At 42.5% G+C, this 8,779-nt stretch overlaps 1 pseudogene; it reads right to left on the bottom strand.

Moving 5' to 3' along the window:
* Positions 1-349: 349 nt before the first annotated feature.
* Positions 350-1,816, bottom strand: LOC136696469 (uncharacterized; annotated as a pseudogene).
* Between the last annotated feature and the right edge of the window lie 6,963 nt (positions 1,817-8,779).

Here is an 8,779-nt window from a genome sequence, read left to right as displayed (position 1 = left end):
AGAGGGGGGGTGAACTCAGAAGGTTTGGGCTGGAGTTCGAGATGGCTCGGAGGCATGTGCGTAAAAGCCGTGCCCCCAAAACTAGACGTTTGCCAATTGTTCATGGGCCGCGAGCAGATTGTGGGTGTGGGTATGGATATATCTGTGGTAGGCTTGTCAGGACCAGCGGCTGAGGATTTGGACGGTGTGGTCGGGAATTCCTTGGTGGGAGGCTAAGGAAGCCACACCAATCCTAAAGGAGTGAGCGGAGAAGTAAGCAGGATTGAAACCACTGCGACGGAGATGGAGGTGGTTTGGAAGTCAAAGCATGGAAATGGAATGTTATGAAATTGATGGAAACGTCTGAAGGTTAGCCAGCCATTCCAGTATGTAGAGAGGGTGTTGGGTGCTGTGGCCTGGAGGATGAGGTCTTGTGAGATGATTGAAAGATGGCGGAGCCGGGATGAAGTGAATGGTGGAAGTGGAAGATGATTTCTGAAAATGGAGGCATCTGTGTGGGATGAAGGTCCGATTGAGGTGCCGATGCTCAGAATCTCTGAAATTGAAAATGAGAGAGTGAATCAGCTATTAGATTGGAATGGCCAGGGATGTGAGTAGCCTTTAAAATGAATTGGTGCATAACTGAATGCCAAACGAGATGGCGGAGGAGGAACATGAGTGGCAGTGACTTTGAACGCCCTTTGTTAATTATGTTTAGGACTGATGTGTTGTCTGAATGAATGATAATGGAGTGACGGGCCCATTCGTGCCCCCAAAGAATGGCAGCGGCCACGATGGGGTACAACTCAAGCAACGCAATTGAGGTGCCTGCGTCGATTGAGAAGGAGGAGAGTTCTGGGGGCCACTGGGATGTGAATCAGTGACCATCGTAGTAGCTGCCGAAACCTGTAGAAGGAGCGACATCCGTAAATATGGAGGGGTCTTCGGGATTGGAAAGAGCGTCACTGTAGAAGAATGAGATGCCATTCCAGTGGTGAAGGAGTAGGAGCCAGAAGTTCAGCTCGGATTTACAAGCGGGGTCTAGGTTAACGACCTGGAACAGAGAGGAGACAGCAGAGGTGAGATTAAGGAGGTGTGAAACAAAAGCACAACCTTGGGGTATAATTCACTTGGCGAAGTTGAGGTGACTCAACAGAGAGAGGAGCTGATGCTTATTGCAACTAGTTTGGGTAAGAAAGTCAGAGAGTAACTGAATGATGCGGTCTTGTTTTTCCTGTGGGAGGGATGCTTGAAATAGGATGGAGTCCAAGACAATGCCAAGGAACTCAAGTGAAGTAGTGGGACCAAGGGTTTTCTCTACTGAGAGGGGAACACCTAGTCGGCGAAAGGTGGAGTCGAGTTGGGTAATGCAGTGCGCTGGCGGGGAGGAAGGGATGTCGAGCAACAGGAAGTCGTCTAGGAGGTGGATGACGTAGGCAGGTGATAGAGGTCCGGCAATATCCAAGATAGGGCCTCGGCAAATGAGTCAAAATCTTGGGGCTGCTCTTACAACCGAAGGTCAGTCGGACTGCAAGTAATATGAGTCTCGCCAGTGCACGCCAAAAAGGTGCCAGAAATCAGGATGAAGTGGGAGGATTTTAAAGGCGGAGACTATGTCCGCCTTGGCCAACCAGGCGCCGTGTCCTATGATCTTGATGAGTGCAATAGCGTCCTCGACGCGAATATAGGAGAGAAAAATCCGTGGAATCATGAAACCGTCTGAGACCTCCTTGTCTAGGAGTGACGAAACGACGTCGGGTTCAGCTTTGGCTGATAGCAGATTGCGAGTACAGAAGGAGGAGTTGGGGAGGACTACCAGACCGGAAAAGAAGGCCATCGAGAAGGAAACTGCGAAAGTGTAGTCGGGATGACAGGAGAGGCAGGTGGCGAATTTCGGCACGTTGATGGGAGTGGAAAGAAACTGAAGCAGTCAGCTGCTGCCAAATCTAGGTGGTCTAAGAGGACAGCTGGGTCGGGCGTGAGCCTGGCATACAGTATGTTCAGATGTGCAGGAATCTGCACGAGGGTACGAAACATCCACCTGAGTTAAAGTTGTTGCAAATCATCTGGCCGTTGAGGTAGGACAGGCGTCATCTGCGACTATGGCAAGAGCTGGAAGTTGTAATGTGTTGTGCGATGGTGGCTGTGGATGAAGTGGGGCGATGGCGATAGCAGCAATGGGAGTTTGTGAGAGGAGAGAACATGATGCGGCGGGATGGGATGGGTTGCCGCACACATCGCACAAAAGGGCGATGCGACCTGCATAGACGCGGCAGTACAGTTCTAGATCTATCTATCTATTGTTACACTTATATAGCGCCTTTCTAGATACCCAAGGACGCTTTACAATCCACACTGCTCAGAACGCTCAGAACCCTCAATCCACACACACTGGTGAGAAGCGGCAGCCAAACGCGCACGATGTTCCATTGCTGCAGGCGGCCAGCGGCCCGGGCAGAGAATTGCCGAGTGTGCTCATAAAAGGCGGAACCCCCGAAGCTAACAGCGAGATCGAGGATGATGGATAAGTAATTGTCAAGTCCCTGTCGATGGGTTGGAAAGGCAGAGCAGAGAATGTCGTGGTAAATGGAGAAAGGCAGTGCGTATTCTGGAACTGTCAGGATCTTTGATAGTTGCAGTTTGGCAGCCTTGAGTGTAAAGGAAAGGTCCCCTATGTTGATTGTGCGAAGGGCAACAGGGGCTGAACAAGGGCGTAAAAAGACTGAAAGGTCAATGTCTGCACCTTGCAAGATCCATTCTCTGAGACTGGGGGCCACAAGCGGTGGATTGAACAGCTGAGCGTAGGGAGGGGGCGGAGCAAAGGGTGCTGAAGCCAAGGAGAAGGACGTGTCCTGAGGCTGATGCATGGGGAGCTGGGATGGTTCAGCAGCAGCACCTGTAGGCAGAGAGAGTGAGAGAAGGTGAGAGGCCTGAGAAGGTGCAGCCAGAAATGGAAATGGTTGGGATGACGAAATACTGTCGGGGTGGGATGAATGGGGAGCAGGGGATGGATGAATAGGGACGGGGTGGGATGAAGGGGGAGGGGATTGAAATGTCGAGAAAGCAGGAAGGGCAGAAGAGGGAGGGCAGCGGAAGAGGAAAAAGAGACAGAGGGAGGTAGAGTAGAAGGAGGGAGAGAGAGAGAGAATCCGAAACAAAGGTGGCAGGGAGGGGAGGAGAAAGTCAAGAAAACACGGAAACCCAGGAAGGGGCAGGTCCGGGTAGGAGAGGCAAGGCCTGGGCCGGAGCTGAAGCCGGGGGGTTAGGGCAGCGGCGGCTGCCATGCAACCAGAGGCCGTGAGCGGCGGAATTGGCGGGAGGAGTAGTCCGGTGACTGGAGCGAAGAGAGCGGCGAGAAGGAGAGGTTGAGGAGGAATGGCGGGAATGCCTAGAACCGGAGTGCGGAGCACGGAGGCGGCTGCAACTCTGTGAATTATTTCTCTCGGTTACAATACTTCAAACATGGAATGAAGTGCTAAAGTTCTCTGAAACTTTTATAATACCTTGTTTAACCGGAAGAAGCAAACATTCAACAGAATCATCAAACTGAAAATTACACTCACTGACTGGTTCATAAGCAAGATCATACAGGAAGTGGAGCAGTTCTGATTTGAGAACAGTAGTTGAATTAGTAGATCTGTGAAACATTGTTAAGATTTTGGTGTCTGCACTTTCCAAAGCAGCAGGACAAATTAAGCTTTTACATGTAACTTGCCATTCGGGAAGTCATTTTCTCATCATGTTTAGCTCTGTGTCACGGTTATTTGAACAATATTTATAGAGTGTCCTAGGGGCTCCAAAAACTAATTTAAGTGTAGTTTTGTCTCCTTTGGACCTGGTATAATTCTTGTGACTATTATGTTCTCTTCCTTCCTTCTTTTTTCTCTTGGAAGATTCATGATAATTATCTACATTACACCAACAGAGTCATGTATGTACTTGTATGGCTGGAAACAGTCAACATTTAACATTAAGCCTTGATTGTGCTTGTCTTGCAGAAATGGTCTGTCATCAAATAACATGAAGTTTTCCACACATTTTTGACATTTCCATCACAAACAGCTATAACAGCTTTCTGCAAACAGAACTGCACTTGGAAAAACAACATTTTTTGAAATCATCTTTACATGAAGTCTTTCTAAACATGTGGAGTGTGGAAGGAATCTTCATAGCTATGCTTTTCAGTGTAATACAAAACACAATACTCATCATTTGGAGAAGGACTCAACAATACCTCAAATGCACAGTGGCACAGTGAAGGAAGACTTCCACTTTGACAACAGCAGCAAAATGAAAGTTACTGTTGTCTCTGGTGTTGATTCAGTGACATCTCCAGGACTTTTGCGGTTCTTAGCATCAGCCAATCTGCCATCTTCACTGTCACTCCAAACCTCTTTATAAGAAGGTGACTGCAACAGTGGAAGAAAAGGTTGAGTCCAAAGTAAGTTCCACAAAATATAACAGATACACGATTGCTAGGATAATAAATATATATATATATTTATTTTTTTATATATATATATATGAGAAATATATAATGCAACATTATGTAGAATTTATACATTTATATAACAACTTCAAAATCATTGTGAGATCGTTCTGAATCTTCCAGCTTGTGAAATTCAAAACATGTGAAAACCTTTAGTGTTGGCTCAAAGCAAGAATTCCTCTTCCCAAATGTAGGGGAAAACAGGAAAATGAAATGCCACTTCTCTCATCTGGCTGCTTAAAATGATTACAATTAGCAGTCTGCGGAGCTGGGACCAACAAAGACATAGATGCTGTTCGTGTCAGTGGACCATCACAACATTTTTAAAGCAGTTTTATTTTTGTGAAAGACAAAAATCTTTTTTAATTTAAAAATGCTGCATAATGTATATTCATAATTATGACAGAGTACTACATGATAAAAATATAACACATAACTGGTAACCATCTGAGGACTACTCACTGCTTTCATTCTTGGCATTCTATTCTCCCTCTCCTTCCTTGCTCTATTCAGCTCTGAGCTTTATTCATATCAAAGCTGGAAAAAGTTTATAAAGAAATAGACAGTACCTTGTAAATATAACCAGATGAAACTGGAGAGTGCTACATGCTTGCAGGAGAATGCTAGCTGTCCAAATGTGTTATGCCGACTTTACAGAAGCCTACTTTGAGCGACATGAAGCTTATTGTTGGGGAAAAGAGAGGGATGTATTACCTGCCTGTAGAACAAGGTGTGGAGCTTAAAGATATTTTAAAGCTATTAAGATGGTTGTTTGTTTGTTTTTTTAGAACAGGGAAACATCTTTTGTACATTATTGATTTTTTGGTGTCATCAATTGTGACTCAGTTGGTACTTGACAACACAGCAGTTTTTAATAAAATACATGCTTTTAAAATAGAAATCATTGACAGTATTTGATTTCTCTGTGCTCCAAAATGATTGGTGATCCACTGAGTTCTGACTAACATTGTACAAACAAACAATACTGAAAATAAGGTTGCTCTATTATTGATACGTCTCACGCTCTTCATTTTGTTTGGAAATGTTGATACTGTACACCGAGGTGTTGGACTGTTCAACAGAGAGTTACATTTGTGCCAGGAGCCATTAGACTATTGAATGAGCACTAATTGCTTAGATATTAGGATTATTTCTGGTGATCACAGGTTCTGTCTTTATCTGTTGTCTCCCTTGTGTTATGTCTGTGCCAAATATGAATACCTCCTCTGGGATAAATGAAGTGAATTTGGTTTGAATGCACTGTGACCCTGAATTGGATAGAGGTTACAGACAATGAATGAATGAACTGAAAGCCCAAAACTCAAGGTGGACCTAGAGGACTTGGGAAGGCTGCCCATTGTTTAAAAAGGTGAATGATTCCAAACAGAACACTTAGTTTTGTTTCACATCAAACTTCCTGCATGAGAAGAAATTAAAGTTACTCTATTTGGCTCTGTCCCCAATGATGCGGTTTAATGTTTAATGCTATATACAGTATGACTCATCTGTTCACTAGTGTGTGTGTCCAAAGTGTGAAACTATACACTGTTGCCAGTTTAATGTTTGGTTCACATAAACAGGTTTAAAAAAGGTTTACAGACCCATGTAAATCTAATATTTCTTCTGACATGAAAGGAAGTAACATTCTAATGAAGGTGCAACTTTACTTGTTGGAACATTGCAGTGAGAATTTGATCGCTTTCAGCAACAAGAACATTACAGAAGTCAGCTGTTGATGTCAAAGGACTGTACAATATGTGTGTTCTTTACAACGAACACATAAGGTTCACATGCAGGTGCTTCAGTGTGCCTCGTTCTACTGGTCAGTGTTGTACATTACAAGCTCTACCTGTGAGCAAATGAGTCTCTGTGTCCACAGTGGGTGCAGAAGCTGAAACACTGATTAGAAGAGGTGTGTACTGAAGCCACACCCTTTTTAGATCACATTTATACTGAGGCAAGTTCTGCTTGTACCCCATTCAGATCCCTGTCTCATCTATCAGCAATGAAGCTGCAATTCACACTGCTGCTCATCTGTGGGCTTTATCCTGCAGGTAGGGAACTGTACTGAGGGTTCTGGATAAAACATTTTGACCACTTCCTTTTTTTTTTATAATTAATATTAACTTCATAAAACAATATCTCCCACTTTGTACATTTGTTATTAAAGTTTATTTAGTTAAAAAATCCTAAGGCAAACTAACATGCTTTTTAAAGAATCATTGCTTACAGTGTGTTTTTTAACAAACCAATCATAATAATTTTTACTTTTTTTATTTTTATTTTTATTTTTACATGTTCAAATTATAATATTCAGCAACATTTTCACATATTTTTTTAAGTAGTGACTCTGCAGTTTTGCGGTTTGCAAATTTAAAGAATATTTCAGCATTTAATCACACATTTAGTGAAGTCAAGTCAAGTCAAGTCAAGTTTATTTATATAGCACATTTAAAAAGACAGTGAATGTCAGCCAAAGTGCTGCACAATAAAAATCAACTAACAAAACAAACCAGATAAAATTATAAAACATACATGTAAAGGAAATAAAACAGATAAAAGAATCCAACAATAAAACGTTGTGGAGAAAAATACAGCTAACAAGACAACATAAACCAAGGCAGAGACAAATGGCTAAAGTAATTTAAAAGGACCCAAAGGCCAGAGAAAATAAATAGGTTTTTAAATTGGACTTAAAAGTTACTACTGTAGGGGATTGTTTTATAAAGAGTGGGAGACTGTTCCAAAGTCTTGGAGCGGCTGCAGCAAAAGCCCGATCACCTTTGAACTTCAACCGAGAGCGAGGGGTGTCTAAAAGCAATTTGTCAGAGGAACGTAGGGCACGTGAGGTAGATCGAAAGCAAAGTATATAATATATTTCGGAGCCAGGCCATGGAGAGCTTTGAAAACAAACAGTAAGATTTTAAATTCAACTCTGTATTTCACTGGTAGCCAGTGCAACGATTTCAACACAGGGGTAATTCTCTCCCTTTTCTTAGTACCGGTCAAAAGCCTTGCAGCTGCATTTTGGACCAGTTGCAATCGTGACAGGCTCAATTGAGATATACCCAGGTACAGAAAATTACAATAATCGATACGGGACGAGATAAAAGCATGTATAACTGTTTCCAGGTCTTTAAAAGACAGTATTCTCTTAAGATGCTGCATGAAGTGCACGTATAAATAAATCTGCTTGGTTTTAACTGTAATTGCATCAATATTTTATCCAAATAATTGCTTTCCCTAAAGACAGAGAAATGTCAATTGTTACATATATATGAAGATCACGCAGTGTTTGTTTAGTTCACATAAAGTTTTTATTTTCTTCTAGCTCTGTCACTGATTTGTTATCGGTGCATACCCAGCCATTCTGAGCCATGCACAACCATGCAGACAGTCTGTCTAAGTCAGTGCAACAGTGGGACCGTCGCCATCACTGCTGGTAACTAACAGCTCAGTACAAACCAATGTCAGAGTCTTTCTTTTATCAATTTCACCAATCCCTTTTGGTCTTTGAGCAGCTGAAACCTGAGCATTCTGTCAGTAATGCAATAGAAGTTTGTTTATAAACATTTTCTCACAAGCAACGTTCCCTGCTGCTCTCATTTAGATAAGAATAACATATGATCAATTTACATATGATGCATATGATCAATAGACAATCTCTTGTTAAAAATGCTTCTACTCACAAACACAACCCTAGATCATTGCAAAGCAACTGAAGTTAAAGTTCCGGTGATCTGTTTGTTCTGGGGTTTTATGCATTTGTAGTGTGGTAAATATTATTAATAAAAGTAATTGTATGGTTTGGTTTTAGTTTACACTAAAGTAACCCTGCAAGGTTTGGCAACATGAGTACATGCAGGACAGTAGTCAAAACAGGAAGGTCAGGGTTCATAGCAATCAATATGATCTGCATATGCAGACAGTTAATCTTGAGCAATCTTGCAAAGCTTAGGCAATATGAGTAAGTGTAAAAAAAGCAGCAACACACATTAGCGCACTGCTAATCAGATGGATCAGCTAAAGCAAAACAGGATGTTCAATAACACTTACATATTCAGACAGAAAAACAGTTGTACACACATAGCAACCGCCTAGCAACGCTGATGCGCACAAATTGAGGTCCAATCACAAACAGACACCTTGCTTAAGTGTCAGACAGAACATAGTATAAGAAGAGGAGTCAGAAAGTGAGGTCTTCGGAGAACAGGAGGTAAAAGGCTAAATGTATTGAATGTACTGTTCTCCCCGGAATTCCGTATAATAAAAACTGTTTTGATTGTTCACTCGGACTCTGTGTTAACCTCT

This window comes from Hoplias malabaricus, chromosome 5, assembly GCF_029633855.1.
Source record: "Hoplias malabaricus isolate fHopMal1 chromosome 5, fHopMal1.hap1, whole genome shotgun sequence".
In the NCBI taxonomy this organism is placed as follows: domain Eukaryota; kingdom Metazoa; phylum Chordata; class Actinopteri; order Characiformes; family Erythrinidae; genus Hoplias; species Hoplias malabaricus.
This window is presented reverse-complemented; position numbering and strand designations above follow the sequence as displayed.